The 27,004-nt window shown below is 41.9% G+C and overlaps 1 protein-coding gene across 3 annotated transcripts in view; it reads right to left on the reverse strand.

Annotated features, from left to right (window-relative positions):
- Window positions 1-27,004, reverse strand: part of LOC149799630 (striatin-interacting protein 1 homolog) — a 77,505-nt gene that overhangs the window by 22,729 nt on the left and 27,772 nt on the right. The window lies entirely within an intron of this gene.

Here is a 27,004-nt window from a genome sequence, read left to right on the forward strand (position 1 = left end):
TGCTGATAATATTATTCCAGTACCAACAACAACGGCAGATACAGAGTAAACGGTAACATCAATTACGACTAATCAGCGCTGGTATTTTTTTATTTTTTATTTGATAAATATCGATTATATTTTTCAGAGACTCTTGCCACGCACGAGCCTGATCGTATCGGTATTTTGATGCACTCATTTTATATTAATTAGGATGTTTTAACTTGAAATTCTAACACGTATGAGTAGGTTGCTGCAAATAAAACATTATCAATTGGCTGTAATTCAAATACTGCTTCAGTATCTTTTTGTAATTCAACTGTTACCGGGTGAGGCAATTCAATTGATAATCCAGCTATAATTACTTTAAATTTCATTGGACTAATTACTGATAATCTGTATATGCCAGCAACAGCTGGAGTATATTTTATTGTATTATCTGTTCTTGTCCACGTTAGTAGTGAAAGGGGGCACTTTACGGACAATGGGAATTAGCATTACAGGGACCCCTGGGTCAGATTACGGACAATGGAAATTTAACATGGCGAAAAATCGTGGGTCAGATTACGGACAAGGGGAATTAACATGGCAAAAAATCGTGGGTTACTTTACGGACAAGGGGAATTTAACATGGGGAATAGAGTTTGGGCTTGTTTAGGGACAAGGGGAATGGAACATGGGATTTTTTTTTTTTAAATTTTAAAAAAAAAATTTTTAAAAAAAGGGGTAGGAAATTCAAAGGCTATCTCTTTTCGAGAAATATGGCTGGCCCTGAAAAGGGCCTTTGGTTTATGTTAATATGCCCTTAACATAAAGGGCATTTGCGACATCTTTTTTTCCTCAAACTTCGTCTTACAGCAGGGCCATACATCAGAGTCCTCTTGAGGCAACCTTGTCTCTCTATATAGACTCTTCTTATCCACAGACTGCTGTTGGTCCTGTAGACAACGGTCCACTTGGATCGGACATACATGAGCATGTCCGTCCTGAACATCATTGTTGACACAAGGGTTGAAGATTCAACGTCGGTCCACATGTTGAGGCTCCGAGAATAGGTGAATCAATGCAGTGAACTGCGCTTATTTATAGGGACAGAAAGGATTGAAACGGATTGAGTTCATTCACCAATCCGAACACGCGTTACAGAATTCAGTCAGCCCGCATCCAATCCGAAGAGAGCAGTCTGTGACGTCACGTAGTCAATATAGATTCGCTAGCGCTTGTGTGCAGTCAATCTATGCGATAGTGATTCAACATGACGGAAACTCAGAAAACGATCCAGTGGGGTGCACCAGCAGGGGAGACCGCCCAAGGGAACCCGGACTTACTTTCAGAAGAGGTGAATTGGGATTTTGTGGATTTTCTCTCCTCGCAAGAATTTGTTCCGGAACCTTCGTTACCTTCTTCATTACCGCAAGTGGAGAATTTTAGACAGAGACAGAAAGAAGAATTGGAGAAATTTATACAACGACAAAAGGAAGCGGAACAGGCTTTTCTCCTACAGCAACAGCAACAAGAAGAAGAGGTAAGAAAAAAACAACAGCAAGAAGAAGTAGCAGCAAAGAAACAAGAGGGTGAAAATCAAACGGTCACGGTACTGTTGGACATTTTAGCGGAGTTAAGAAGTCTGAAACAAATGTATCAGACTTCTTTATCACGACCGAAGAGAATACGACCTTCCCGAGCCAAACATGTCAACCCTGTGACTAAGCCTACCGTACCACCCTTAGTGATTTCAACCCAATCATTATCATCATTACGCAGTCCAGAAGTAGGCCTTGGCCGTGGCAAAGGCTTAAGGCAGTTAAAATTGATTGCTTAAACTTACCCCTGCACCATAAAGAAAAAAGGCCCTTTTCAGGGCCACCCACATTTCTCGAAAAGAAATACAATTTCAATTTGCCAATAACTCAAAAAAACTCACCCATTTTACCCTTATAGTACGTGTCTGTGTATGAGTGCGTGAGTGTAGCTTCTTATTTTAAAATCAAAACCCAAAGACTCTTACCTTATATCATTCATTTATTCTTTTCTCCATTTTTTTACAATCCAATTCACAATTCACAACACAACACTTTAATAAAAAGTTCATTGATTTCTTCTTTTCTCCTTGTTTAGTCTCTCGGTTTTTTGAATTTCTTCACCGTCACACTCTTTTCCTCTTCTTCTTCCTCCTCGCTTTCTTCCCTTCTTTTTTTCTCCTGTTTCTTTTTCTTCACCTGTCTTCTTTCTTCCTCAGAAGAATCCCTCTCTTCCTCTGAAGAATCCCTCTCTTCTTCTGAAGAATTCCTCTTTTCTTCTGACTCCTCTTGTTTCTTTTTTGGGCAATCTGGAGACCAATGTCCTTTTTCTTTACAATAATAACAGGTATCTTGACTTTTGTCTTTTTTATCCCCTGTTTTTTTTCTTTTTTGACGATCTGGACACTCTGAAGACCAATGCCCTTTCTTCTGACAGATATAGCAAGTATCTTGACTTTTATCTCTAAAGGAAGGAGAGTAGTCCGTAGGCTGGTCTGAAGAGAATTTTCTAATGACCCCTCGCAAAGCTCTGACGAAACGTTCCATCTGGTTAGTCTCTTCCATCGTTGTGCTCGGCTTGAGAGTGAAATGAATAGTGAAAGGACAAGACACACACCCTTTTATATACGCTGGTCTGCTATGACTATAAAGTAGTTTATGGTGTTTGAACTTGAGTCATTTGACTTTTTGCTTTCAAGATGAAACGATCCCATTCATTCGAGAAGAAAGAAGAAGAAGAAAGAAGTAAGAGGCAGAAACGTGATCTATCGCCTCGTACCAGGGCTGAAATCTTGGCACAAATTCATGCCAGTGATTTTGAAGAGGACATGAGTGAACCAGAATCCGAACCCTCTAAACCAAGTTCACCACCCTTAGTCAACCCTGAAAAGTACTATTCCATTCGAGAGACGGAAAAGCGCTCCTCTAGAAAATTTAGAACCACGGCTTACAAATACACGGTGAAGTTTAAAGATTTCAAGGCTGAAGTGCCGTTAGAGAAAGCAGAAGTGTTCATCACTGAGGTGTGGGATTCTTTGCTCACTGCACTCAAGCGACAATGTCAACCCAAAGAAGACGATCGCTTGAGACTTTCCATACAACACGACGGTTTGAAATCCCCTGTTTGGATCGAGTTTAGCACCCCTGCAGAATTAACTGCTTCCAAAGTCATGGACAAGATTCAACACGTACAACAATCTAATGATCAGTTTGACATCACCGATGGTAAAGCCACACTGGACATGACCCACGTCTCTCCTCCTCAAGGGACAGGACGCAAAAAGATGTTATTGGTGGACGACCTTCGCAACACCAAAAAGAGTCTCGTCCGAATTAACAACCCTCATGACCAGATGTGTTTAGCCCGTGCCATCGTGGTGGGACGAACCTATGCCAACAAGAACGACACGGTAGAATGGAAAAGAACCTGGGACACTATTCAACGTTCCGACCGAGCCAAACAACGAAACGAAGCAGAACTCCTGTTGCAACAAGCCGGACTGCCCAAAGACACACCCTGTGGCATTCCTGAGATGCAAAAATTGCAAGATGCCCTAGCTCCACCCTACACCTTGAAAGTGCACCCTCAAGAAATGCGCGGACCTCTGTTGTTTCGAGGCCAAGATTTTAAGGACGGAAAATACATTCACCTTTATCATCACGATGACCATTTCGATACCATTACCAGTATCACTGGATTCCTGGGATATGCTTATTATTGTGAGAAATGTGACTATGGTTATAATAATCGAGAGCAACACAAACATTGTGGATGGAAATGCTCAGGATGTTTGGCCTCTCCACCCTGTCTGAGCGAAGAACCAGTGCCTTGTTCCACTTGTCTGCGCACGTTTGTCAGCCCTACCTGTTACCAACAACATTTGAAGACGCAAGGTTCACAGAAGAAATGCGCTTGTCAACTGCTGAGATTGTGCCCTACGTGTGGACAAGGCATACGTACCAATAATACCAAGGCACACGTATGTTCAGGAAAGAAAAAATGTCACATTTGTCACCACATCGTGGACTTGGAACACGAATGTTACGTGCAAAAATACCAACCCCCACCAGAGAAAGAGGACGGTCACAAGAAGAAAGGCAATTTCATCTTTTTCGATTTCGAATGCATGCAAGAGACCGGCATTCACATTCCTAATTTCTGCGTGGCTCATCGAGCGTGCGAGAAGTGCATTCAAGAACCCCTATCTTCAGTCATTGCCCTCACTGTAGCAAGATTCCCGGAGGGCGTGAAAAAATCTTTCGGGGACCAAACACGTTAGCCGATTTTGCCCAATGGGTGTTAGACCCCGTCGACAAGACGTGGAGCCAAGAGGACATCGAACGTTACGGAGATTGTCATCGCCATGCCACAGTGATGGCTCACAATTTCTCCGGATACGATGGACAGTTTCTTCTCAGATACTATACGGAACAAGGCACCGAGCGTCCTAAAGTGACTTTGAACGGAGCCAAAATCATTTTCATGCAAGTGGGACAAGTACAGTTTAAAGATTCGATGAGCTATTTGGCCATGCCTTTGAGTCGAATGCCTAAAACGTTTGGAATGACAGAAATGGCTAAAGGGTACTTTCCACACTTTTTCAATACGGAAGCCAATCAACACGCCGTTCTACCCCATTTACCTGAGGCTCACTATTACGACCCCGACAACATGCGTACCGAACAACGAGAAGCTTTCTACGCTTGGTACCAGATTCACGCCTCGGACCCTTTCGACTTTCAGGAAGAAATGTTAAAGTATTGTCGTTCCGACGTGGACATTTTACGGCGTTCCTGTGGAAAATTTCGAGAACTGTTCATGGAACACGGAGGGGTCGATCCTTTGAAAGAAGCTTGCACCATTGCCAAAGCGTGTTCCTTAGTGTATCGACAACGATTCATGCCTGAAAAGACCGTGGCTGTCATCAGTCCTCAAACGACCCACTTTGTCAAACGTCAATACTCGGTCAAAGCCCTACGTTGGTTACATTACTTGTGCGACAAGGAAGACAAGTGGATTCAGCATGCCCGCAACGGAGGGGGCGAAAAGACCATCGGAACGTATTCGGTCGATGGCTGGGACTTAGAAAACCCCAAGATCGTGTACGAGTTTAACGGTTGCTTATTTCACGGATGTCCCGTCTGTTACCCTGACCATGGCACTAAAAATCAGTTTTTGCAACGAACCATGGAAGACTTGTACCAGGACACTTGTCAGCGACGCCTAAAGTTAGAACAGGAAGGATACCAAGTGGTGGAAATGTGGGAACACGAGTACGATCACCGTATGAGAACCGATCCCGAGTTTAAACGCCTCGTGGAAAGTTACCAGTTCATGGACCCGCTGAACCCGAGGGATAGTTTGTACGGAGGAAGGACCAATGCCACCTGTTTGCTGTACCAAGCCGACGAAGAGAAAGGAGAAGAAATCAAATACTTGGATGTGTGTTCGCTGTATCCCTATGTGTGGAAATATTGTCGCTTTCCTGTAGGGCACCCGCAATTGCTGACGGAACACATCGACCTGAAAAACATTCGACAATACGAAGGCTTGATCAAGTGTAAAGTTTTGCCTCCCACGAACCTATACCATCCCGTCTTACCTCACCATTGTCAAGGCAAACTGATGTTTCCCTTGTGCCGTACTTGTGCCGAAACGTGCAACCAAGACCAACCTTGTCAGCACACCCAGGAAGAACGGGCCTTGACGGGAACCTGGGTCAGCGTAGAATTGTCCAAAGCTCTGGACATGGGATACCAACTGTTAGAAGTGTACGAAATTTGCCACTTTCCCAAGACACAACAGTACCGCAAGGGTGATCCCAGTCAGAAAGGCATTTTCGCAGACTACGTGGATGCCTTTTTGAAACTGAAGCAAGAAGCCAGCGGCTATCCTTCCTGGTGTCACACTCCCGAAGACCGAATAAAATTCAAAGAGAAATACTACGAACAAGAAGGCATCACTTTAGACCACATCGAGAAAAACGAAGGCAGGCGATCGTTTGCCAAAGTGATGTTAAATTGCTTGTGGGGTAAAATGGCACAACGACCGTGTTTACCCAAGACGGAATATTTGACAGAACCTTCCCGCTACTTCCAGATGATTCACGACAAAACCAAATACATGAAACACGTGGACGTCGTTCGAGAGAATTTGATCTTGGTCAATTACGAAGAAGATCTGGACTTTGTACAAGACGACCCTTTTGGAAATGTCATCATTGCGGCTTACGTGACAGCCCATGCTCGCTTAAAATTGTACGAAGCTTTAGAACTGTTAGGGGAACGCGTCCTGTACTTTGACACGGACAGCTGCATTTACATCCATCACCCGGTTCAACATCACCCTAACATCGAAGGAGACCGTTTAGGAGCCTGGACAGACGAGCATCCCGACGACAAGATTCTAAGTTTCGTCAGTGGCGGTCCCAAAAATTACGGCTACGAATACCGGGACAAACAAGGAGAAGTGCACACGACGTGCAAAGTGAAAGGACTGACTCTGAATTATCGTACCAGTCGAGTGGTCAACTTTGGGGTATTGAAAGAAGCCTTGCAATCGGGAGAGGATGGAAACTTTAAAGTGACCACTCACCAACCGAACAAGATTGTACGTTTACCCACTCACCACATCGTCAGTCGACCCCTGGAAAAAGTCTATCAAATCGTGTACCAGAAGCGAGTTCGACTTCCCAATCATTTCACCTTACCGTACGGTCACGTCGGTATTGGTCTGTATATAAAAAAGGAACCCTAGGCAAGATCGATAGTTCATTGTGACTACCAAGACCGAGCGAACAAGATGAATACTTTGAAAGAGACATCGTTCCAGTTTGGGGATTGTAAAAAAGCTGTATCTTTCTCTAGTGTGACTAATACTGGATGGATAAGACCCAGACATTGCGACGGAAAATGTCCGGAAGGAAACTGCGATTGTCCATGTGGTTACCATTGTAATTGCGTAACGGAGTTTGCAGACGAGTACGATTGTGAGCCTTGCGATGGGACCGATGCTGTACCTTGTGACCTGAGCGATGCCGTAAAGCATCATGGGAACTTTAGTGCCCCTACCCCTGTCATGGAAAGTGATGCTGTGCGTGTCAAACCTGTGGGATGCGAAAGCGATGCTGCTCGTCCTCTTGGACATTTTACTGGGTTTCGTTTTAAAGGGGAATGTCGACCTTCACGTTTACCTCCCTACGGATGTCATCCAGCCCTGAGCAAACTCCTGCCCATTTCACTCAACCCTCATCGAAACGAACCTGTGAAAAACGAATATTCGTTTCCTGTGCGTTTGTCGGAATACTGCGACTTTGAAAATCGTCTTCAATCGTTCAAAGGAAAATGGCCAAAGTATCTGGGAGGACCGACCCCCGAAGAATTAGCCAGAGCCGGATTTTTCTACTTGGGCGAAGGAGATAAAGTCAAGTGCTTCAGTTGCGGTGTGTCACTTCACCACTGGGAACCGCAAGATTCGGCCTACGTTGAACATGCTCGATGGTCACCGAATTGTCATTACTTACCCTTAGTGGGACCGAGACATTGAAGTAACTTCTTACCATAATAATTTGTTCATGGATACTTTACAAGACAACATTCGTGCTTTGCCTGTGGAGTTGAGAGAACGCATTTACCGAGAGCTGGTCAAAATACAAGTGAAACGTAAAGAACAATTGCATCCGTTACGTCACCGGTGTTTGAACCACTGGTACCTGAAGGCTATACAAGGACTGATTCAATTGAAAGTGTTCCATCGGACAGACATTGATCAACGATCCTCTAGTTTTAAAAAGGATTGGTTTGGTATGGACGATTGTAGTTACATCATTGTAAACGTACTGCATCGAATTCCAGAGGAAGAGTTAACGAATTACCAACATCTTGAACACAATGTCAACTTGGTGAAAGAGGAAACTTCTGAACGAATTGTAATGTGTAGATTAGTGACTCAACGATTTAAATTCGACACTGAAGTGAAACCATGTTTGTGCAAAGAGTACATTTCTTGTGTCAGACCAAAGAGGATTTAGTATGACCTATTCATGGATGCTTTACAAGAGAACATTCGTGCTTTGCCTGTGGAGTTGAGAGAACGCATTTACCGAGAGCTGGTCAAAATACAAGTGAAACGTAAACTCAAAGTGATTCATCCGTTTTTAAATTATGCTCTGTTCCAAAGTACAAGAAGACTGATTATGAGTGGATATTACATTAGGCACAAAGTTAAACGAGGCTATTGGCTACCACCCAACGATTCCAAAAACAGTGTATATACTTATGGATACTTTACAAGAGTACATTTTGGGCTTGCCTGTGGAGTTGAGAGAACGCATTTACCGAGAGCTGGTGAAAATACAAGTGAAACGTAAAGAACAATTGCATCCGTTACGTCACCAGATCTTTAACCACTGGTACCTGAAGGGTATAAGAGAACTGATTCGTCAGAAATTGTTTCAGTGGTCAGACCTTGTTCAATACTTCCAGGCCCCCGATGATTCACGTGTTGATCATTTTGGTTACTTCGAGATTCACCTAGAGCAACCCATTGAGGAAGACGAGGTAAAGGATTACCAACATATTTTACGTGGAATCTACTTAGCGGAAGAGGAAACTTCTAATCGAACTCTGACGTTTCGGTTACAGTATGCAAGATTTACATTCCCAACTGGAGAACGAAGATCACTGGCTAGAAAGTACGTGTATTCTTTTCGAAACAAAGAGACTATAAAAACAGGCTGCTATGCCACGACTTATGTCGTATGTCATCCAACAGATTCCGTGGAAGGAACTCAATGACCATATTCAAACCGTGGATCATTACCATCGATTATTACAAGAACTGTATCCATTCAATTTGGGACGACAAGTGGTGTGTGTCTTAGTGACTTGTTTTCTGGGATTTCGTTTACCAGCCGATTCTTTGTGGACTCTTTACGATCAGTACTTACCACCTCCATGGCCTTAAATGGTCACGAAAAACTCCTTTTGCTCAAAGCCTTGCGTTTTCATCTGGATACTTCTCGACCTCAACAGGAAAAAAAGATTCGTCAACTTTTAGCGACCCAAGACGTGTATGACGATGTGTGTGTAGCTTGTGACTTACACCCTCATTGGACAGATGTTCGTGACTGGAAAAAGGGGGGTTTTGAGGCTTGGACCCAAGAAGTGGCCCAGTATGCACAAGAGTTGTTCAAGGAAAAAAGTTACTTTTCAACCTGTGTTAGTGACGGTGCCAGAAGAACCCGTCACCGAGAACAACCACTCGCTTCAGGACAGGACTGTCATGGACATTCCTGAAAGGTCATTCCGGGAGGACACTTGTGTGACAATACCTCATGTAGAGACTGTAAGAACATTACACATTGTCCCTAGGACATCTTGGTTACCCAAAACATGTTGTACAGACACTTGTTTATATTCCACTTTGATCGCTTTGCTGTGTTTTATATTCCTTTACATCACTATTTGGGTTGTATGTATTTTTGTCTTTCGTGTTCATATTTGAAACATTCAATAAACGTGTTCTGAAAAAGTATATAAACTCTTGTCTTGTTTGTTTTTCGTGTCACAAGTGACATTTCTCATACCATGGTTACCTCTGCTGTCTCTGCTCCCTCTTCCTCTACTGTCAAAGTCATCGACGAACACTTAGATCGTGCCAGTTGGGAGGCTTTGTATCTTCGCCATCCCTTTAACATGCTCATTGCTGGACCTAGCGGTTCAGGCAAAACCGAATTCGTCAAACGTTTGATCGAACATAAACATCATTTGATCGATCGGCCCCCTCAACGGATCGTGTGGTGTTACAAAGAGTGGCAATCGGCGTACAACCTCTTGCGTGAAAGTCAAGGCGATTCCATCGTGTTTGTGGAAGGCATTCCTAAAGAAGACGACGGCATCGTCTCTGACTCCCGTCTAACCCATTTGGTCATTTTCGACGACATGTTAGGAGAAGACGAAGAAGAAATTAAATTGTGGTTTACGCGCAAAGGGCATCACCGTAATGCCAGTGTCGTTTACATCACCCAAAATTTGTTTCAACAAAGTAAAGCCCATCGCACCATCAGTCTCAATGCGCATTACGTGGTCTTGTTTAAAAGCCCTCGAGATAAATCGCAAGTGCAAGTCTTAGCCAAACAGTTAGGAACGCCTTGGCTGACTCAGGCGTACGACGATGCCACTCAAACGCCACACGCCTATTTGCTCGTCGATTTGAAACCTACGACCCCCGAGGATTTGCGATTTCGTACCCACTTGTTTCACCACTGGTGCCAAGACGGAGAGCCTGTCCTGTACACGTCTCCGTCCTCGACTTCATTTCACTCCCCATGAAAAAATCTATAAAAACCTCAGACCCTTTTTCGTCTGTCTCACACAGTGTGAACATGACGTCCCTTCAGTCGCATCTTCCCGTCAAATTGATTCGTGCCTTGTATGGCATCAGCCGAGAAAAAGATCCACAAACACGAGCTCGTGTCTTAGAAGCTAGTCTCAAAGAAGTCTTACGATGGTTCACGGTGACGGCACGTCAATTACTCCAAGGAATCATTCAGATTCCTCATCAAACCCAACGCTTTTTCGATCGAAACAAAGTCGCTTTGGTCCAACTGGCCGATCCCCGCATCGACACTCAAACCAAAAAACAAATCATTTTGAAACCTGGAGGGAGCGGTACTCTAGGAGGGGTCATCATTCGCTCACTCTTAAGATGGGATCCTAATGCCCCCAAAGTTATCCCTAAGACAAAAGTCCAACGAAGCCCCAAGAAGAAAAAGAAAAAGACCAAGTCCCCAAGAAGAACTTCTCCAGTGGCGGGACCCTCCTCTTACCAGACACCACCACCATCACCCCGGAAAAAGAAAAGAAGCCCCCAGAAAAAGAAACAGAGAAAAAGTCCTCAAAAAAAGAAAAGTCCACAGAAGAAAACTAGTCGCAAGAGAGGCACTTCGGCCAGGACGCAACCTTACACTCGCAAGCCACGACCTGCCACAGCGTCTCCGGCAGCCTCACGTTTGTCCACTTCTCCGTTGATGTCACCAGGAACTGAAGAGTACTTGGAGACGTTGATTACACCAAGAACTTCTCCGTTGATGACCCCCAAAAGAACTTCCCCAGTGGCAGGACCTTCCAATTTAGCGGCAGTGGCTGCTGCTCACAAAGTACCTTCTCCCAAAATCAAAGTCCATGAAAGATCGGGCATGTTACAAAGTTTACTGGATTTGTCCAAGCAAGAACTGGCTCGATTTAGTCCGTTACGTACCCCTGCACGACGTGTCATGCCTGTCCTCAAACTGATACGACGTAAAGACAATCAGTGGCGACGCGTTCCAGTATAAAAAAGGCCTGTGACCGAGTAGGGTATCAGTGTTTTTAGGTGCTCCTAAAGACTCAAAGATGTCACCCTCCAGAAAACCCCAAGGAAAGAAAAGAAAAGGACTACCACCACGTTTAGCCAAACATGGGGACCTGTTATCTGTCCTGTCCAAAGCTTCTCCACCCCTACGAAAAAAACTCATTCAAACGGCTTCCAAAGAGGTCATCGATACCGTGTGCGAATGTTGTTTGAACGTTTTGAAAGGCACGATCCCTTTGTCCAAACACCAGAAACAATGCTTAGGCAAACATCGTCACGTTCTTCGGAAAATGGTTCAAAAGAAAATTCCCATTCGTCAAAAAAAGAAGATGTTGGTCCAACGTGGAGGCATTTTACCTCTCTTGTTAGGCCCCATACTGAAAGGAGTCTTGGGAACCATGTTGGGAGGACTGATGGGAGCAAGATAAAAAGGCCTCGGAAGTCCCAAGATCTCAGAATTCACCCCTGACAACCCCATGGAAGGACGAAAACTAGCTTTAGTGCCTTACAAACGATGGATGGAATACCATCGGTGGCAAGAACAACGCACCCCGCATTTACCTCCCAATCCCAATTTGAGCGAGATGTCCCAGTTACAACACGAATTGCAATCCTTGCTGGATCGCCAAGATTTGTCCGAAATAGAAAAATCGCAAAAGTACGGTCAACTCTTGCAACGACTGCAACTCTTTCACCAGAAAGCTTTAGACGAAACAGCTTTACCCACTCTGAAAGATTTTAAGACCTTGATGAAAAGTCCAGCACCATCACCAGTACCAGTACCACCAGTACCCGTGACCAAGACAGAAAAAGGAAAAGAAGAAGAAGAAGAAGGGTTTCAAACTCCACCAGAAAAAGTACGCAAGTTAACAACACCACCTACCTCCAGAATTGGATGGATTAAAAAGATGATGGCCACCCCTTCTTCCTCACAAGAGAAAAAGAAAGTGAAGACAGAAGTGAAGACAGAAGTGAAACAAGAGCCGATATCCCCTGCTCAGACATCCTCCTCCTCTTCGACACCTATTGCTGGCCGCACACGCAAAGCCTTGCAATCCAAGAAAATACCCCAAGAGAAAAAGAGTAGCCTCTTCCAAGAGTGGGTGCCTTATTAAGACACCAATCAACACAAAAAAAAATGGAAAAAGTCTTAGCTAGCATTTACTACGATCCCTCCCATCCTGCAGGTTACGCAGGAGTTCAAAAATTGTATCGTGCTGCCAAAACGCGACTGAAAAGTCTCCGTTTACCTCAAGTGCAACGATGGTTACAAGAACAAGCTACCTACACTTTACACAAACCCATTCGACGCAAGTTTGCCAGAAGTCGCACCCGAGTGGAAGGCATCGATCATCAATGGCAAGCCGATTTAGCCGATGTCTCTCATTTGGCCAGCTACAATCGTGGTTACAAATATTTGTTTTGTGTCATCGACGTCTTTTCCAAATTTGCCTGGGTCGTACCCTTGACTTCCAAATCGAGCAGCGAGTTAGTGCGAGCCCTGCAACGGGTGTTGAAACAAAGCGGTCGTCGCCCTCTTCGATGGCAAACGGACAAAGGCACCGAATTTCTGAACCAAGCTTTCCAAAAAGAATTAAAGAAACGTGACATTCATTTTTTTACCACCGAGAATCCCGAAACCAAAGCCAGTATCGTGGAACGTTTTCAACGCACTTTGAAAGAACGCATGTGGAAATATTTTACGCATCACCACACTCTGAAGTACATCGACATCTTACCGCACCTGGTGCAAGCGTACAACCAATCTTACCATCGAAGCATCGGACGTGCCCCGCAAGACGTGACTCCCGACAACGAAGTGCTGGTGTTCGAGCGCCTGTTCGGTACGTCCCCGACGAGGGCTGTCCCCAAGAAAAGTGGAGAGTTGACCGTAGGAGATTGGGTGCGCATTGGCAAAACCAAACGCACTTTCGACAAAGGTTACTTACCTAACTGGACGACCGAACTGTTTCGCGTCACTGGACGAGTACATGGCCGTCATCCTGCCGTCTATAAATTGGAAGACATGAACGGAGAAGTACTCAAAGGAACGTTTTATTTGCCCGAGTTACAACGTGTCACCAAAAAAGAAGACGACGTGTACGACATCGAAAGCATTCTCGAACGCAGAACCCGTAAAGTGGGCAAACGACGTGTCAAAGAAGTCAAAGTACGTTGGAAAGGATATCCACCCAGTTTTGATTCTTGGATCGACGCTTCGCAAGTCATCGACTATAAAAAGAAGAAGTGACCATCATGCCCTTTCACACATCAGACGCAGCTACGTCGACCAGTCCTTCTTCCCCTAGTTCTTCTGTGCAATATTTACAAAAACAACCCTTGTGGGTGTGGTGTGGAGAACGTGTGCCTAAAACGCAAATCGTCTTTTTCTGCCAAATCTTCGTGGTGTATTGTGTCATCGGGGCAGCCATCGCCAATTTGAGTTTGCAACAAGGAGACAAACAATTGTTGACCATTTTATTGAGCAGTTGCATCGGTTACCTGCTTCCCAATCCCTCCCTGAAATTCTCCTCAAACGGGAACGTTGTGTCCAGTGCCAGTGCCAGTCACCACTCCAACAACAACCACAACCAGAACCCCATTTTGGGCGGAGACACGCCTCTGACGTCCAGTAATATCCCCTCGGACAGCCACAGAACTCTGGAATTATGAGTCACCAAAACCAATTTTACTTAACTTTACCCAGTGACAGTTCCATGGAGGTGTTTCCCAACAACACGTTGTGCTGTTACACGGCCAAATTACCTCAAGCCATCCCCTTAGATCACGAAGCCCATTGGGAAGTGGCTTTAGTGGAAATGATTCACCCAACCCAAGTCCAAAATATCATTGCCCAGCAAAATTGGTTTAAGGTGGAAGTTCATGACAAACAATTGCAAGAGGAGTTGGATAAAATTGGCACATCTACCAATAAAACCTATGATGACAAACTTAAAACGTGGACCTACAACTTGTCCATTCTCCCAGGCTATTATTTCAGTGGTCATCATTTGGTCAGCGCCATAGCCTCCAGGTTTAATGGCGTGTTCCATAAAGCTTTGAGTAATGTCCAAAAAAGTGTCACCCTGGAATACCACAAAATAGCTCGTCGCTTTCTGATGAAATTTTCTGAGGGGTCCAAAAAATTCATATCTTTCATATTTTGTCCTGAATTGTTTGACATATTGGGCGGTGACACGGAGCTGAGGAAGATAGGAGAACAAAAAAAAAGCCCCGAATTGCCAGTCATTTCCGACAACGATATTTTTGCGAGGTATTTTCGTTTCCCGGTAGAACTGAACCAAGGACTGAATTTGATCTTTGTGTATTCCGATGTGGTGGAATACAACGTGGTGGGACACACCTCCGTACCGTTACTGCGTGTCATTCCTTTCAAAGTGGATTCTGCCACGAACGCTGACGAGGAAGGTGGAAACACTTACCACGTCCACCGCGAATTTGTCCATCCTCACTATTTGCCGGTCAGCAAGTCGTATTTGGACACGGTCAACATTACTATAAAAGGAGATTTGGGACAAAATATTGCATTCACCAAAGGAAAAGTCACGGTGAAACTCCATTTTCGAAAACGGTTCTCTCACGACTCGTAAGTCATGTATCCAGTGTACCAAGGGGTGGCTCGACAGCGAGGACACGGTTTAGGAGACATGTTAAAATCGGCCTTTCGTTCGGTGGCCCCAGTGTTGAAACCGATGGTGACACGCGGATTGCACGCCTTGAAAGATGCGGCACTGACACAAGGCAAAGAATTTCTCCAAAATGTCATCATCGACAAACAAAACCCTAAAGAAGCCTTCATGAGGGCAGGCAAAAATGTCTTGCTGCAAACGGGCAAAGACATTTTGGGCCGACGAGAGACACCTATAAATGCCCTGCACGCTACCGAGTCAAGCATTCAGCAAGGACAAGGCAGAAAGAGACGACGAAGAAGAAAACACCCTTTCACCAGACTTCAAGCGAGAAAGGCCAAGAAAAGAAGAACCGTTCGAGACTTAGACGTTTTCGATTATTGAAACACAAAACAAAATGATGCACCGAGAGTCTTGCGCCTGTTCCAAGACGGAACTGGATCTGTTTGCCATGCCCCCCACCATGATGACCATGCAAGAATCCCAATGGGTGGAATTTAATCCCATCTCCTCATTGACCGATTCCGCTCCCATCGAGTTTGAAATCAAAGGACAGCCCGAAGATTACATCGATCTGAATAGCAGTTACCTGTACTTGAAAGTCCAAGTTCTAAAAAAAGATGATAAAGGAGTAGAAGACGATGATAATATAGCTCCCGTCAACAATTTCATGCATTCCTTGTTCAGCTCAGTGGATTTGTACTTGAATAACAAACTGGTCAGCAGCAGCATGGATACATACCCTTACCGTGCCTACCTGGAAAATCTCTTGACGTACGGAACAGATGCCAAGACAAGTCATCTCAATGCCTGTGTGCTGTGGGTAGATGACACACCAGACAAGTTCGACGCAATAGATCCAAGCAATTCCGGCTTTGAGGCAAGAGAAAGCAAAATCTTAGAGAAGAAGAGTTTAGAACTGATGGATCATTTGCATTTGGACATGTGGTTGCAAGAGAAATATTTGCTGAACGGGGTGAATGTTCGCTTGAGACTGAATCGCAGCAGTACCACTTTCCATTTGCAGGCTCTTGATCTTACTAAGGCTCCTAAAAGCATAATCCAAGAAGCCAAACTCTACGTACGACGCGTAGAAGTGTTACCTAAAGTGGGAAACGACATCAGTCAGACGTTGAGCAGAACGACCGCCAAGTATCCCATCCGACGCGTGGAAGTGAAAACGTTCACCATTCCCGCTAACCTTCAATCCATAACCCAAGATCATCTGTTTCAAGGACAGCTACCCAAGCGTTTAATCCTTGGTATGGTCGAGAATGAAGCCTTCAACGGAGCCATCGCTAAAAATCCTTTCAACTTTCAACACTTCGACGTGTCCAAGATCAAAGTCAGTCGCGATGGCAAGACCTTGTGTACCCGACCTTTCGAACCTAAATTTGGTGACAAAAATTACTTGAGATCGTACTTGTCCCTGTACGAAGCCACCGGCCAGTTAGGAACCAACACCAGTCACGGCATTGAGTACGACGAATATGACGGAGGCTATACTTTGTGGGCTTTCGATTTCACTCCAGACCAAGGCAGCGACGAGGGACATTTCCACCCTATAAAATCTGGCCAGATTCGTGTGGAACTTCAGTTTGCAAAGCCACTGGACAAGACAGTGAACGTCATCCTGTATGCAGAATTCGATAATACCATAGAAATCAACAGTTTGAGAGAAGTCATTCTAGATTATTAGAAAGCCATGGAAGACTGTTATCCCTCTTTACCTAGTGGAGAAACTTTGGAGATGGAATGTAAGGAGACCGTGGAAGGAGAAGAATCTCAAGACAAAGACGAAGAAGTTTTGATGAAGTCGAGATGGCCAGAACAAGAAGCCCATTTAGTCTCCTGTTTTGCCAAACACTTGGTCGACAAAATGACGGAATTGATCAAGAAAAATTGTTATGGATGTCAAAACGATCATCCCAGTCAAATTCAACACGATAAATGCCTGATGTTGAGTCAAGAAGAAAAATTGGACGAGTATCTGGACGAAGCTTGGAGCCTCATCTCGAACAAAGACGTGTTGCACCAGTGGCATAAAGACTTGCGTGAACATTCTTGTCCAGCATTAACCACTCAAGAGATCCATCGTATCGAAGCTCTCCTGAATCAGAGTGAGGAAACAGAACGAATAACCGTGTATTCGTCAGACATTTTCAAGCAAAAAGTCAGGATCGAATTGACAACTTATTATTACCTGTGAAGAAAAAACACAAAACAATGGATACCTGGGAACTTTATTACCTTTTGAACCACAGTTCGTATACGTCTTCTTGGAATCCCGTCGTCTGTGCTAAAGATGAACTCCCTCATCGCAAACCTAAAGACCATCAAGCTTACGTGATCAACACGGACGACAGTCATCTCCCAGGAACCCACTGGGTAGCCGTCTACTTTCCTCAAGAAGGATGTGTGGAATATTTCGATTCGTACGGATTGCCCCCTTTGGAAGACGATATCATCGACTTTATGAGAAGAAATGCTCAAACCACCCGATTCAATAACGTGAAATTACAAGGCACAGATTCCTTGGTGTGTGGACAGTACTGTGTGTATTTTCTGCATCATCGCAGCCTGGGCTATTCCTTAGAACATTTAGTGACTCATTTCGATCCTCGTTCTTCTGCTAGAAACGATGTGAAAGTAGATCGATGGTTTTGTGACCATTATGCTTATCTTTTGTCTCAAGCTAGGAAACGTAGTGTCCATCAATGGCCTAATGATTTCCAACAGTGGAAATCACAATTTCATTCACAACGTTGTCAGCCTTGTTTAAAGTAGATTGTATTTGAAGAAAAAAATGTTTGTGATTTGAAAAAAAAAATTGTTTGATGTTATAGTGTTTGATTATTGTTAAAAATGTTGTTGTTTAGTGTTAAGTGATTTTTGAATAAAAAATGTTGTGTTTAGAAAAAAATGCCTTTGTCTTTTGTTTAGCTATAAGAATGTTGGATTGATGCTCTTTAATTTCTTACTATCCCTCTCATGAACGTTGCGGTTCGAAAACCGTGTGGGGGATGTTTTCCTTCACGTCCGCGCTTTAACTTTAAGAACCGGGTTGTTCCCAGTCTAGCCATCCATTGTCGACTCATCCTCCTAAGAAGATGTGCTCCAAACTAGCTAAGCTCAACGAAGCCTACGTGAATTTGCATAGGGTCAGACACAGTCTGATACCGAAACCAGAAGAAATAGAGAATGTGAGAATGTTAAAAATCACTGAAGACCTGATAGAAGAGCTCTTCAGAGAAGAAATGAACAGGGAGAAAGAAGAATGGACAGAGAAGTACAGACTTCAGAGACAGCAGCAACAGCAGCAACAACAGCAGCAACCTGAAGCTGACAGAGGCTTTGTCGATTGTCGTATCGACACCAAAGAATTCTTCTTCTCTTTCCGAAGAAGCAGACCTATCGCCAGAAAGTCTATCCTCAGAGGACATCGCATTCTTAGAAACTAAAAAAGAATGCCATAGCAAAACAAAAAAAACAGCCCTTTTCAGGGTTACCCAATACTCTAGAAAAGAAATAACGATTGATTTGCCAATGTGTGTAGGTAGAGTAGTGTGAAAATAAACACTAACTCTTTCTTAAAAAAATGTGAGGGTATGAGTTTGTGTGTTTGTGTTTGTAAGTGATAAAGTAGGTTGGTGTGGATAGTAGATTAAAATGATGTTTGTTTTTTTGGGCTGTTTGAGGTGTATATTTGGGGTTAGATTGGATTGCCTTGCGTATGTGGATAGTCTATTGAAGTGATGGGTAGCATAAAAAAGTGAGCGAGTGTTTCTTTTAGGTCCGCGCGTTGTTCTGGTTAATGATCTAGGTAAGATGAATTTTATGTTTTTAGGGGGATGTTTTCCTTCACGTCCGCGCTTTCAGTATAAATTGAAACTCGTTCGGCAGTCCAGCTACCCTTGTTGATTGATCAACACAGCCAGAAGAATGAATAGCAGAATAGTGAAACTGTTCGAACTCCAGATGCACCTGGAATATGCCAGGCGCATAGTAAACGAACTATCAGCGGAGGCTATCGTAGAAGAAGCAAGAATAAAGAAGGAAGAAGAGGAGAGAAGACAGAGGGAAGAGGAGGAAAAGAAAAGAGAAGAGATGATGTCGTTTAATATTCCTGAAACAGAGGATTGGGGTGCTGAAGCGAATCATCCTCCCTCTGCGCTCCTCAGAAGAAAGGTGAAAGAAGACTGGGGAAGAAGATGCGTGTGCGGCGCCAGGCCAGGAAGGTGCAACCATTAGATAGGTGCATCTGGAGTTTAAAAAAAACAGCCCTTTTCAGGGCTACCCAATAGTCTAGAAAAGAAATAACTATTAATTTGCCAATGTGAGTAGGTAGAGTAGTGTGAAAATAAACACTAACTCTTTATTAATAGTGGAAGTGTATGTGTTTGTGTGTTTGTAAGAGCTCAGGTATGTTTGTGTGAATAGTAGATTATGGGTTTTTTAGCAAATGTGGAGAGTATAGTTAGGGTTATATTATATGAAATGAGAAAGTAGGGGGATGTTTTCCTTCACGTACGCGCGATGTTTGGTCATCATCATCTAGGTAAGATCGATTTTATGTTTTAGGGGGATGTTTTCCTTCACGTTCGCGCTTTTCGTATAAGAACCCACAGTATTAGTTGTTCAAACCATTCTGCAAAGAATACAAAGAAGATGGCGTCAAACCAAATGGACAAATTACAAACCTTGCAAGACGTTTTAGACAACTTAGGAATAATGGAACAGATGCTATTAAGACTGGTTGAAGACCATTATTCCTATAGTCCCCATCGTGTGAAGATGGAAATTAATAACTTAAGGAAAGCAAAGGACAAGATTAGTGGTGTCATGAAAGAGATTAAGGAGGAGAAGGAGGATGAAGAGGAAAGAATAAGAATACGCAATTGGAACGAAAAAATTGAAAAAGAAGAAGAAAATGAAAAGAAGAAGAAAGAAGAGGAGGAAGAGAAGAAAGAAGAGGAGAAGAAAAAAAAGAAAGAGAAGAAGAGTGTAGGAGATAAAATAAGAACTTGGTGGAGGAAAAGAAGAAATTAGAAGAAAACCCAAAGGCCCTTTTCAGGGCCAGCCATATTTCTCGAAAAGAGATAGCCTTTGAATTGCCTAGCCCTTTTTTAAAAAAATTTTTTTTTAAAATTTAAAAAAAAAAAAATCCAATGTTCCATTCCCCTTGTCCCTAAACAAGCCCAAACTCTATTCCCCATGTTAAATTCCCCTTGTCCGTAAAGTAACCCACGATTTTTTGCCATGTTAATTCCCCTTGTCCGTAATCTGACCCACGATTTTTCGCCATGTTAAATTTCCATTGTCCGTAATCTGACCCAGGGGTCCCTGTAATGCTAATTCCCATTGTCCGTAAAGTGCCCCCTTTCACTACTCACGTTGCAGATTTAGATGATGATACCACACGAACCACTTCATCGAATAATTTTTTAATTTCTGAGTATTTTATAGTGAATGTAGGTGATCTACCAAAAAATTCAATAGTTATTTTGTTTAGTTCTAAAGTATTTCTTCTAAAACTTGTAAAGGCTGCGAATGTACTTAAGTGTTGATCATATTCTTCACATAAAATACCTAATTTTAAATTTACATCATCAATGTATTTTTTTGTTGCGGCATCTTCACTCGATACTGGATCTCCCAGTGAAGATATTTTATTTTTACCCATGTTAAGTTCTCCTGACATCGTATCACCGGTGATTTTTACACGATTATTGAGTTTTGTATTAATATCGCGAACTTCTCCATCGTATAATGATATATCGATTTTTTGACGCACTAAATTATTTATAATTCCAATATCTTCATTGGTCTTTTTGATGACATCATCAATTTTTTTAGTATTATCACTGATAGTATTAAAATTACGTAGGTGAGTACTGTAATCACGTAGGTGAGTACTGTATTCGTCTCGTTTGATTATGTCGCCTATGTTAATGTTGCTGGTCTTTAGTTTTCCGTACTGATCCTGAAAAATAGCAACCTTGTCAGGATCTGCTCCTGCCATCGACAAAAGATTATTTATGTAATCTTTTGTTGCATATTTAGATAAATCAACATCAGCAGATTTTTTTCTCATGCGCGATATCAGAGATCTACCATAAATATCAACCATTATTTATAATCTGATGGATCTAATTTACCTGAAGTATACTCCTGGACTGTTTTATGGTATGGTTTGTTAGATTTAGATATCGCATCGAGTATATTAATCGCCTCATCACCGCAGATCGGAGGATCAGTTAGTGTTTGTGTTGGTAATATAGAATACCATGCTGGTATATTTAATTGAGATATATAATTAAGAAATTCACAAGGAGGAGCTAATCCATATGAATCAGCATAGATAATCTCGTGTGGATTTATCGCGTAAGCAACCCAGTGAGTACCTGGTCCGGTGTTTTTATCGAGATTTATAATTCCTGTTTCATATTTATTGGGGCGAGCTCGTAATTGATCTCGCATAAATACACCTCTGAAAAATTTTATTTTTTGTTTTTTAGCGGCGTTAATTAGATCTAAATTTGACATCGGTGTTACCGTAGAGGTCTTGCCAGTCAAAGACCTGATCTGTACGGGTATCTTCTCAGATAGAGTCCTTGACCTTTTTTTTGCCGTATTTTTTTGGCAGCTAATCCTTCTAGTGATCCAGCAGTGCCTAACGCAGCAGCCTTTGCCAGAGCTGGTGCTGCCGCCACGGCTATCGCGGGTAACGCAGCGTCCTTTGCTGCGAGCAGTGCTGGTATCGCGGCTAACAGCGGGAAAAATCCACCTGTTTTAACCATATCCTTAATGGCACCAGCAGAAAAATTTACCTGAATTCCTGTGTTACCTGATTTAGCTTTATTGAAACGTGCTAGCTGTGTTTTAGTTAAAGATAGTTTATTTGGTCCACCTTGAATTTGATTATTTTTCAGTGTTAATTTTGTCCCGCAGGTTTTTGTTGTACTCGATTGTAATCTTTTTATCTGACCCGGAGTCAAAGTCACACTAACGTGTTCGTATGGCATTTTTTATAAATAAAACGACTGATTTAAATTACATTTTCTCTACAGAAGCGTCAATAATTCTCATACGACCAATAATGCCCTCAAGAATCATGGTTCTTTCGCTGAGTATAACAGCTATAGCTCTAAAATTGTGAGCATCTGGATGAGCCGGATCAACTGGGTTAACTATTCTGGCTTTAAAATGTATATCAACAACAGACTGTTTTACTAAATCAAGATGTGTCAGTGAAAAATAATAAATCGGGTATAAACTTTTAAAATCTAACTGAGATATTTGTAATCCGGTGTCTATATTTTGATCTTGTCCCATAAAACTCCATAATCGATGATATCCACACGCTATTTCATTATGCTCATAATCCAGTGAAATTTCTTCAATTGGTTCTTGATGCCCATTTATTCTCAGTGAAATTTCACTAGCATTAAAATTATCAAAAATCATGTGACTTCGAAGTTGATTATTTAATCGATTAGCTCGCTGAAGGGTTATAAAGATATGTCTTGGTGCAGAAACACCCTGCTGTGATGCTATATGCCAGGTAAAATTACCATTAATGTTACTAGGCATACTATCTGTAACTGTTGTTAGCCAGGATATTAATGATTTGCCACCCTGATCCATGAAAGATAATAATCTTTCTTCTTCGCCTATTGACGGCGTCATCGACGGCATCCACAAAGTGAGCTTAGATAACACAACTTTACCATTATCAGCAACACCAGCACCAGCTTCTCTCCAGATAGCATCGCTGCTGTCAGGTTTTCGATAAAAGACAACTGTGTGTTTAGCCCCAAAAATAACTTTTCTAAAATTTCTACAAAATCCAAAAATATGTGATAGTGGAATCACGCATGAAAATCTTCTGCGAGGATTCAATAACGTGCCTCTTCGTACAGCGAATCCGAGATTAAAATTGGGATTAGTGTTATATAACATTGTAAAATCAGCACCGGGCTGAGCTACTGTTCCAGGTGCCGCAGCAGCTGTAGAAGCAGCATTCATTTGAACCTTAAGATGTGGTTCATGATCAGTGTGATCAGTATTATCTTTTGCAAACATCATGCTGAATCCAGCCAATCTAGTATAGTCATCTGAGTACCTTGCTAGGCCAATAATTGTTGTGGCAACATCAACGTTATCATTAACTGACTCAATTTCTTTTCCATCAATCACGTAAGCTGCGCTCTCGAATAATGCCATGATACCGTTGTTAACAAATCCAATTTTAAAATCGGCTCCAAATGTGTCAATGGGACCAGCAGCGGGAGTAACTCTTATGATCTCACCAATAACCTCAATAAAAGCCTCACATGGTAGAAAACATCTGGTTGTATCGTGTACCTGTAATTCAATTCGACTATAGCTGTTCGGGTCTCTTGCATCATATGAATAATATTGATAATCTCGCACTGAGAGATCCCTTTTTACTGGCTCATCCAGCTTAAAAACTTCATTGGTTGTTTGTGAAAACATTCTATTATAAATTATCTATCTTCTAAAATGAATACCACCTCCGTATGCGCTAGTATTAATTATCTCCTGCTGTGGCTGTGCTAATGCCAGTGACGGCTGTGCTAGCAGATTAGCCGCCTCTTGCTCTAGCGCCAGTGATGCTAGTTTTTCATTAGCTGCATTATTTATTATCTTACTGACGTCACCAGGCATCTCAGCAGTACTCTGTAATTTTACAGCGGGCTTTTTTCGTTGCACTAATCTTAATATTCTTTCTTTGACGGCATCAAATGCTTTACTGGCAGCAGAACCAACAACATTAACAGCTTTATCACGAATAACTCCTATGGCTTTCATCGATAACTGCTTAGCTATAGGACCAACTTTAGGAGCTATTCGTGTGAAAAAATCCCCAATACCTGACCCATATTTGTATTTGTACACAGGTAACCGCGAGTTAACCACATAAACCTCTACTAGTCTCTGATGACTCTTGTAAATAATCATTTTATTATTATCTAATTGTTTAATCGCTGTGATAGTCAACTAGCTCATCAATAAAATCACGATAAATAGTAACGTCGATGATACCACCTTGAAATAGTCTTCGACAGATATCAGTTGCCTCGTTGATTATCTCGTGTGAGTTGTTTCCAGCTCGTTTCCCTCCAATTAAAACCTCTAATCGAGATACGTCATTGACAACACTGTCAGGACAAATAGAATAACCACTACCTGTTTTAGGTGGTGATTTTGGTAGTGATCTTCTAATTCGATTTTTTAGTATATATTTATCTACATCGCTAATAAAACGCCGAAAATCTGGATTATAATAAGCAACATCTGCCTTATTTTTTAACACAGTACATACCGCCATACGCCACGCAGCATCTGTCATAATTCCAACAGGTCTCTTCGTGTAAAAATCTATATTTTTTTGTCCAAAAGCTGCAATTTCATACGCTTTTTCCTCACTACTTCCAATGTCATGAATAGCATTTGAGTTAAATATACTATTAGCTTCTATTTGTGCTCGTTGAGCTTCTATTTGTGTTTGTTGAGCTTCTCGTGCTTGTTGAGCTTCTCGTGATCGTTGAATTGCTTCTTTAGATTTTCCTTCTACTCGCTCATCCGCAGGATCATTTAATTCTACTATTCTCATTTCATCTCCTCTTCTTGCATAAAAATCTTCAGGTTCTTCTTCTTCTGCAGCAGCAGTACGTGTTGCAAAAATAGAAAATGGTTCATCTGGCTCTTCTGTTCTTTCTTGTTCTTCTGTTTCTATCTGCTTGGCTGGTACATGTGGTACTGTTATATGACCTTTTTTAGGTTTTTTGTTTCTTTTCTTCTTTTTCTCTTGCTTTTCTTTCTTTTTCTCTTGCTTTTTTTTCTCTTTCTCCCTCTCTTTCTTCTTTTTTTCTTTCTTGTTCTCTTTCTCTTTCTTCCTTTTCTCTCTCTTTTTCTTCTTCTGCTATTTGTTTTTCTTTTTCTAATCTCCTCTGTATATATTGTTCTGCGTCTCTTATGCCATCTGTAAATACTTCATGAGTAGTAACATCTGTTTTACTCATTTGTGAAGTTCCTATTCTTGCTTTATATAACAAATCCTGCCAGCCTTTTCTAGTTCTAACTTTAGAAAGATACTCGGGTTTTAAATATTTATGTCTTTCATACCAACTGAGTCTAGCGAATGCACCAAAATTTCTTATTTCTTCTTCAGTTCCAAATGGAAATTTTTCCATTATTGCCCGTAATCCATCATCAGTAAATTTTTCCTGTGGAAAAACTCTAGATTTTTTACCAGGTGTTTCTTTAGGTTCTTCTTCAATAGCTTCAGCACCAGCTACAGCTTCTTCGGGTTCTTCTTCAATAACTTCTTCGGGTTCTTCTTCAATAGCTTCATCTTCAGATATCGTTTTGGTTTTAGTTTTTGGTCTGAATTTGGGTTTAGTTTTTTTTGGTCTAAATCTGGATCTTCCATGTGCAGGTGGAGGTCCAGGTGGAACAACAACAGGTGGAGTTCTAGTTTGCTCTTCAATTCTTTTCAGCACAGTAAGAATACCGCGTTTTCTCACTTCAAGATCTTCTACGTCACCTAATAAAACTCTTTCAGTGGTTTCAGTTACTGGTTTAAATAGCAACTCAGTTGACTCAGTAAATCCTTCCTTTGCATCCTCAATTGCACGTATTTTTCTCTTAACTGATTCTCGTACTGGTAAATACTTTCTTATAGCTTCCCGTCTTTCTCGTGCTATTCTTGATCGTAGTGATTCTCCAACATTCATGATTTATTAAAACAGTATTAATTTTAATTATATAATTTTCTAATATAAACTTTCTGATTATAATCTTCTGCATAATCTTCTAATTACAACTCTATTCAATTAAATAATAGCAGCAGGGAGGGCACCTACCTAAAGTCGGTCGTATATGTAGAATCCCAAAAAATTAAAATTCACGTAGTACTTTTTTTTCAGCTAAATCTTCAAACTAAGGTTTCGTTAATGGAACGGGGTTCAGTAACGAGTAAGCTTCCCCAGGAAGCCTCTATTCGGTAAATAGAGCCCTTCTTCGGGAAAGTTTTCTGTGGAAGATTTATTTTTTGTCAGGAACCCTAGGTCTGTTTGCCCTCCCTGCTGCTAACCTTGTTTGCTAAATACATAGTAAAACAATGAAAGGCGGCTTGTTCCAGGGCCCAATGCACCAGTTCAATTTGTTATCACAACTCTTTGTGTCAAGCTGAAGAACCCATATGGGGGGACAGCTGCTTGCCTGATTAACACTATACACTCTGCACAACAAGCTCTATAGGACCTCTACCAACAGCATGACTTATGCTGTGATAAGCGCTTTAAGGATTGTGACTGCAGTCATGTGTGATCAATGATGATGTATTGGCATTAGCGGTATCAACCTGAAGGGCTTCAAGCCAAGAAACTTTCTGTCCAATTTTGACCAATTGTTCATAGCAGTTTTTGAAAATAATTTCAATGTTTTTCTATTTTTAATAATAGTGGCCATATTTGAAAGCAAATTGGTATCATTTTTGCTCCAAGTTGAAATGTCGTTATCTGAGAATGTTTAAAATCTGTATAAGTGATATTATTTATACTTGATTACGGATTGGCATCGTTTGAACAAACTTAAGACCTAACTGTCAGGATTTGATCTAATTCTATTGATCACATTTTGAGAAGTAGTTAGATGTTTTTCATCTTTTTAGTGATGGGTAATCAGCATTTTCTGTACAAAACTTAAAGACCTTTATCTCAGAATGCTTTCTTTCACATCTGGTCAAGTTCTGAACAATCAATATTTTTAATAGGTTGTCTGGAGGTTTTTCTATATTTTTTACTAATGATGGTCAGATTAAATGGACTGTAATAATTATCATTTTTAAATTCTGAAATGTCTTCATGTTAGAATGTTGTCCAACTTTTGCAAATTCTTTTCTTCGGTTTTTGAGAAGCAATTTCAGTATTTTTCTATTTTTTGTAATACCTACATAGGACAAAAATGTTATT

This window comes from Sinohyriopsis cumingii, chromosome 5 (genome assembly GCF_028554795.1).
Source record: "Sinohyriopsis cumingii isolate HCF-2022 chromosome 5, ASM2855479v2, whole genome shotgun sequence".
Lineage (NCBI taxonomy): Eukaryota > Metazoa > Mollusca > Bivalvia > Unionida > Unionidae > Sinohyriopsis > Sinohyriopsis cumingii.